Source organism: Phoca vitulina, unplaced genomic scaffold (assembly GCF_004348235.1).
Source record: "Phoca vitulina isolate PV1807 unplaced genomic scaffold, GSC_HSeal_1.0 scaffold51, whole genome shotgun sequence".
In the NCBI taxonomy this organism is placed as follows: domain Eukaryota; kingdom Metazoa; phylum Chordata; class Mammalia; order Carnivora; family Phocidae; genus Phoca; species Phoca vitulina.
This window is the reverse complement of record NW_022589754.1, coordinates 1,674,631-1,680,850: the sequence shown is the minus strand read 5'-3', so window position 1 is coordinate 1,680,850 and position 6,220 is coordinate 1,674,631. Positions and strand designations below refer to the sequence as shown.

The 6,220-nt window shown below is 38.5% G+C and overlaps 1 pseudogene; it reads right to left on the bottom strand.

Annotated features, from left to right (window-relative positions):
- Positions 1-642: 642 nt before the first annotated feature.
- On the bottom strand, positions 643-1,328 carry LOC116621880 (annotated as a pseudogene).
- Between the last annotated feature and the right edge of the window lie 4,892 nt (positions 1,329-6,220).

Genomic DNA, 6,220 nt, shown 5'->3' with positions numbered 1-6,220 from the left:
CAGTGACCCCCATCCCAATCCCTGGAAGCAAAGAAGATGCCCTGTCACACAACTCTGTGTAAGTTGTAATAAAACAAAGCCTAAGTTTTCTTATCTTTCTATAGGAAATGGTCAGTTATTTGATAAATACTAAAACACTTCTAGGAATTCATTTTATGAGTTCATTTACCAAACACATTTTGCAAGAACCGACTACACAATAAGTTCCTTTGGAATTTGGTCCACAAATTCACTTAACAGGTTGGAAATTTAAAACCTGCAAGAAAACAAGGAAGTGGGGAATCCCTAATCCTAACATGTTGTAATTATTAAAGGGATATACAGACATACTAAAAAGTTTTGCTCACAGAAGGCACAAACTATAGAAGGGATATGCTTTTGGAGTAAAAACAAAGAACTAAGCTAATATCCTTCTTTGTTTTGTGAGCACCATAGCTAAGATGAAGTTAGACCCGAATTCACTGTCTACTCCTATAACCAAAAAAATCTAAGATAAAAAATTTAATTTGTCTTACTACATACTTTCCAGCCATTAACTGAGATGTAATTATGAAAGATTAAAATTGCCTTAAAAAGGGGTTGTAATAACAGCTATCAAAACAATATTCAAGCATGATTTTGAGGATGCTTTCAGGTTTAGAGTTAGCCTTCTTTGTCAAAAATCTTCACAACTTCATCAAAAACTTCATCAACAGACTTAGAAGCATCTATTTTCTTGACTTTCCCCATTTCTTCATGTAAGTCAATAATTGGCTTTGTTGACTGAAGATAGGTCTGAATTCTCTTCTCCAAGCTCTCTCTGTTGTCATCACTTCTACCACTACTCTTTCTCCTCTCAAGGCATCGTTCAATACAGATCTCACTATTACAGTCAAAAAACAGAACGAAAGACACATCTGCCTTCCCATCCATGGTCTTGTTCCAACCTTGAAGGTTGTGTTGATTTCTTGGAAACCCATCAATCAAGAATTTTTCTTCTGAGCATTGGCAGCCATTGTCTGATCCATTTCCCTCTTTAACAAACTGATGGTTATCTCAACTGGCACAATCTTTCCATCTTTAATGTACTTTTCAATGAGTTCACCATACTGTGAATCTGGGTTCTTCCTTTCATCACGAAGAAGTTCTCCTGCAGAAAGGTGTGTGTAACCATATTTCTTGACGATGCGGGCACACTGGGTCCCCTTGTCAGCGCTGGGACCGCCGAGGACGAACATGACCAGCAGTTTCATGAGGCGGTGAGGGCAGAGGAAAAGCAGCCGGCGGGTCAGCTGCAGGAAGCTAAGTCCCAGGACGTGCAGCAGCCTGCGGTCGCAGCGGCTCAGCATTCACAGCGTCTCGGCCCGACGCTGAGGAGAGCTGACAGCGGCCCGGCCGGCGGGGCGGAGAGGTGGGGGGGAAGGGGGCGGGCCTTGTCGGCGCCCGCCGCGGCCCGCCGCCGTAGCTGCCGAGGTGTCCGTGCCGCAGCCGCTGTGATTTTATTTATTTAGGTCATTTTCTTTCTTTTTTGTAAGTCTGGCTAGAGGTTTATCAATTTTATTAATTTTTTCAAAGAACCAACTCCCGGTTTCATTGATCTGTTCTTCTGTGTGTTTGTTCTTTGTATATCATTTATTATATCATTTATTTCCACTCTAATCTTTTTTAATTCCTTCCGTCTCCTGGCTTTAAGCTTTGGTTGTTATTCCTTTTTTTAGCTGCCTTAGGTGTAAGGGTAGGTCATTTATTAGAGATATTCCTTGCTTCTTGAGGTAAGCCTGTATTGTTATAAACTTCCCTCTTAGGGCCACTTTTGCTGCATCCCAAAGGTTTTGGACTGTTGTGTTTTTATTTTCATTGTTTCCACGTATTTTTAAATTTCTTATGTTTCCTGGTTGACCCATTCATTGTTTAGTAGGATGTTGTTTAACTTCCATGTATTTATGGTCTTTCCATTTTTTTTTTCTGTGTATACCACCTCTCAGGGAAGCACTCTGAGAAGAGGGAATAATCTCCCCCTCTATTCCCCAGGTGTTTTTCAGATAGCTGTTTCCATGCTGTCTGCCTCAGAGTTTTTTGCCTGCCTTCTATCCAGGAACAGAGCAGTACTCTCTGGGCTCCATCCCAGCCAAGCCTGCTGACCTTTAAGACTCCAGGTTTAGGGGCGCCTGGGTGGCTCAGTCGGTTAAAACTCCAGGTTTAGAGATGTGTGAGCAGGGGTTTGTTCTGGTCTTCTGGGGGAGGTGTCCACCTTGCTTGGACTGAGGCAAACTTGGCTGAGAAGGGCAGTCCCGCTAGAGCACAGGGGTGTGAGGCTTGGTGTAAGCAAATTAAGCAGCCAGTGGTGCACTGCTACTTCCCATAGACGATTCTGTTTATACTGAGGGGTTGGGTGAGGTAAATGGCTCCAGCCAGCTCCTTTGTCCCCAGAGAGGTGTCTCATTGAATACTGCCTCTCTGGAAAAGTCTCCAAGAATTGAGTAATTTCCCTAATGTGTGCCCCAGGCATTCCTCAAATTGCTGTTTCCATGCTGTCTGCCACTACTTTGCTTGCCTGCTTCCTTCTCAGAGCCAGGGCAGTACCCTCAGAGCTCTATCCCAGCCATGCCCGCTGAAATTTAATACTCCAGGCTTTAAGCCTCACTTGTTGCAAGAACTCATGAAATTCAGCCCCTCTCATTTTCTAAGGCAATGGCTTTGGGGAAATATTCTCCTTGTGCATCCCCCTGTGTGCTCTACTCTCTCTCACCCTTCTCTGTGACCACTGCTCCCTCCTTTCTGCAGCATCCATATTCTGTTTCTCCCCTAAACCACATTTCTCAGGGTTGAGAGAGGGTTTGGGTGAGCAGCTGAGAAATTGGTTTAAGGTTGCAGCTTATAATGCTAATGGTTTAGCATTTTATAATGTAAATTGATTCTCCAAGTTTGATAGAAACTGAATCTCATGAATAAATAAGTTGATCCGTTAGTTAGATTTTCATTTTTAAAGCCATCCAACTTTTGTTAACAAAGCCCCAGTCATAAGAAGCTTCTTGGCGTTCATTTGATATGTAAGAAAAAGATATAGTAAATCTTTGGGTACTATGGATGCAATTTAGGATTTTTTAAGATTCATGGACTTCTTTTAAGATAAAGAAGATAGAAAGCTAGGATACTGGTTTATTCCATTAGCATAAAACACAGCATGTCTCCACAAGTCCTACCTTCTTCAATGTGGCGTCTTCTCTCCCTTTAGTTGTGAAGTTTGTTCTGTCAGTCATCAGGTTGATTTCTGGGGTATTGCCAATGATTTGATAGTTATCTAGTTTTGTTCATGGGATGAGATGAGCTTATGATCCTCCCACTCTGCCACCATCTTCCTTAATTTTGCCCATTTATATACTTTTATTTTGCAGAGAGAGATTACCAAATTCTTCATACCACTATAATCAGCAGTCTTTTTTTTTATATATATTTTCAATTTGGTAAGACACTTATGGAGAATATTACATAACTCTGTTAAAGAACATAAAAAATATAATAAAAGAACAAAAATGTAATTGGGATACGTACACCAGATAATGCTGACCTTTGGAAAGGGAAGATAATGGGCCTGACAGAGAAAATGTAGAAATTTTTTTTTTCCTTTTAAAAAAAGTTTTTAAGTAGTCCTCTTAAAGTATTTGCCTGGGTTTTCTCCCTTGTTTTATACCTTATCAGTATATTTAATACTCTGCTGCTGTTTATCTACTCAAATCATAAACGTAATCATGTCAGTGCTTCTTAACCTTCAATATTTCCCTAATTGTCAACAGAACACAGCCAAAATTCTTTGGAATGGCTTTTAAGGTCTTCCCTAATCTATTGTTAATCCTACCTTCCCAAATATATTTCCCACATTGGTCTCCACTCACCATTTGATCATGCCAATTTGACACGGTATGCTCTGTGCTTTGTCACATCTGTGCCTTTCCTCATACTTGTTGCTTGTTATGCTCTTTCTCCCTCATTTAAGCATACCCAGATTCCACCCATCTTTATTTTATTTTTTTTTTTTAAAGATTTTATTTATTTATTTGACAGAGAGAGACAGCGAGAGAGGGAACACAAGCAGAGGGAGTGGGAGAGGGAGAAGCAGGCTTCCCGCAGAGCAGGAAGCCCGATGCGGGGCTCGATCCCAGGACCCTGGGATCATGACCCGAGCCGAAGGCAGATGCCTAATGACTGAGCCACCCAGGTGCCCCTCCACCCATCTTTAAATTCAAGTTTGAATATCACCTGTTCCACTAAGTATATACAAGATACCCCTAGCAAGATACCATGTTCCCTTGCTTCCCCTACTACACTTATCTGTATCTTCTTTATGATATTTGATATCTCTACTATAGTAATATATTGTATTAGTCCTTCCCATAACCCTGTGTAGCAGCCATTTGATGGAAGATCCATGCTTGATTTGTCTTGGTGTTCCTTTGCAGCAGCTAGCACAGTCCTTTTATATTTAGAGCTCAAGTACTATGTGCTAGAAGAAGTAGGATTAGTGGTTCCCTCGCATCTACATTTTCTACATAATACCAAGCCTTAATTCCTTGGCCTTGCATTCAGTATCATTATCTTTCCTGTGTAGCCTTTCTTGCTGCTATCCAATAATACAGAAGAACCAAGAGAAAGCAGTGAAAAGAAAAAAGTACCGGGGTGCCTGGGTAGCTCAGTCATTAAGCGTCTGCCTTCGGCTCAGGTCATGGCCCCAGAGTCCTGGGTTCGAGCCCCACATTGGGCTTTCTGCTCGGTGGGAAGCCTGCTTCTCCCTCTCCCCCCCCCCCCCCTTTGTGTTCCCTCTCTCTGTCAAATAAATAAATAAAATCTTTAAAAAAATTGTTAAAAGTAAATAAATTAAAATAAAAATTTTTTTTAAATAAAAAAAGAAAAGAAAAAAGTACAAAAACTATATTATGTTACAAAGTTGGGCCCGATTTTATAAAAACTGGTGTAAAAAATTTAAGTTTTGTAAACTTATTTTAGAATAGAATTCACAAAGAACTATATCTGAGGTATTATAGGAACTATAACACATGGAGGAAAAATAGAAAATTTGGCAGTTATACTGCTTAGCTTTTCTTCACCAGAAAAACTATTTATTTCCTTTAAGTGCTTCTACCTTAATTGAGGTCATAAATGACCAAATTAAATGGACTATTTATTATGTGTTCACAAATACTACATTTTATTTTAGAGAGTCAAATTCAATCAACACATATATTGACACTTGTAATAAAGTCATAATGAAATATTTAGGCTAACAAACTCATAATTTTGAACAGTGGAATCAACATAACTGCACTACATAACTTTGGTAATTATGTTTTTGTACTTGTGAATATGAGACATCTTTTATCTTTAGCTACTCATATAGTCTACCATTTTCATGTAATGACAAACATACCATAAATTGTCAGTTGGAGAACTTACTTCTACATCAGTCTTATGCTCTTAAGTACGTTTAAGAAAGACGGGACCCTATAATTATGTTTCAGAAAGCACGAACATCTGTAGAAATTTACAGTTGGACAACTTCCACAAGCATGTTGAACCAATGTTCATGACATCAGATCACCAATCTATGAAGTCTAACTACTGCATCTTACTTCTCATTTGGAATTGTCTGATTTGAGTGGGAAAGGAGGATTTATTTTTTAAAAAATTTTAGTCCTCTCAGCCTTAAAAAATGTATTAAGGTATATCATACCTGCTATTTGCTATTCATTGACTATATAAAAATATAAAGCTGTTTAGGAAGCAACCAGAATGTAATCTCTTTAATTTTGTGGATGAAAATTACTTCTATAATTATTATAACAACCCAACAAAACAAATGTAAATTAAATTAACTGGAAAGAGAAAAAGTTCTGAGTAATATCAACAAAGCATGGGTCACATAGCCCATTATCTCCCTAAACAGGCATATAACAACAAAAACTGAGTGTTCTAGGTCACTAAATATTATAAACTTTTTCTACCCTATAATATACTAATTATTTAACTCAGTAAAATACTAGCCAATACTCAGTCAAATTACCATAGAGCAGAATTTTCTTAGCTGCATTATAACTTAAAGATAATTTGGCACTGAATGATTAAAAATAACAATAAGTACATATAAAGCACTTTATTATTTACCAAACATTGTGTTAAACAATTATAATCCTGTAATCCAATTATATCTCTTACAATCTTCACATCAACTCTTTTTTATGAAGTTTTT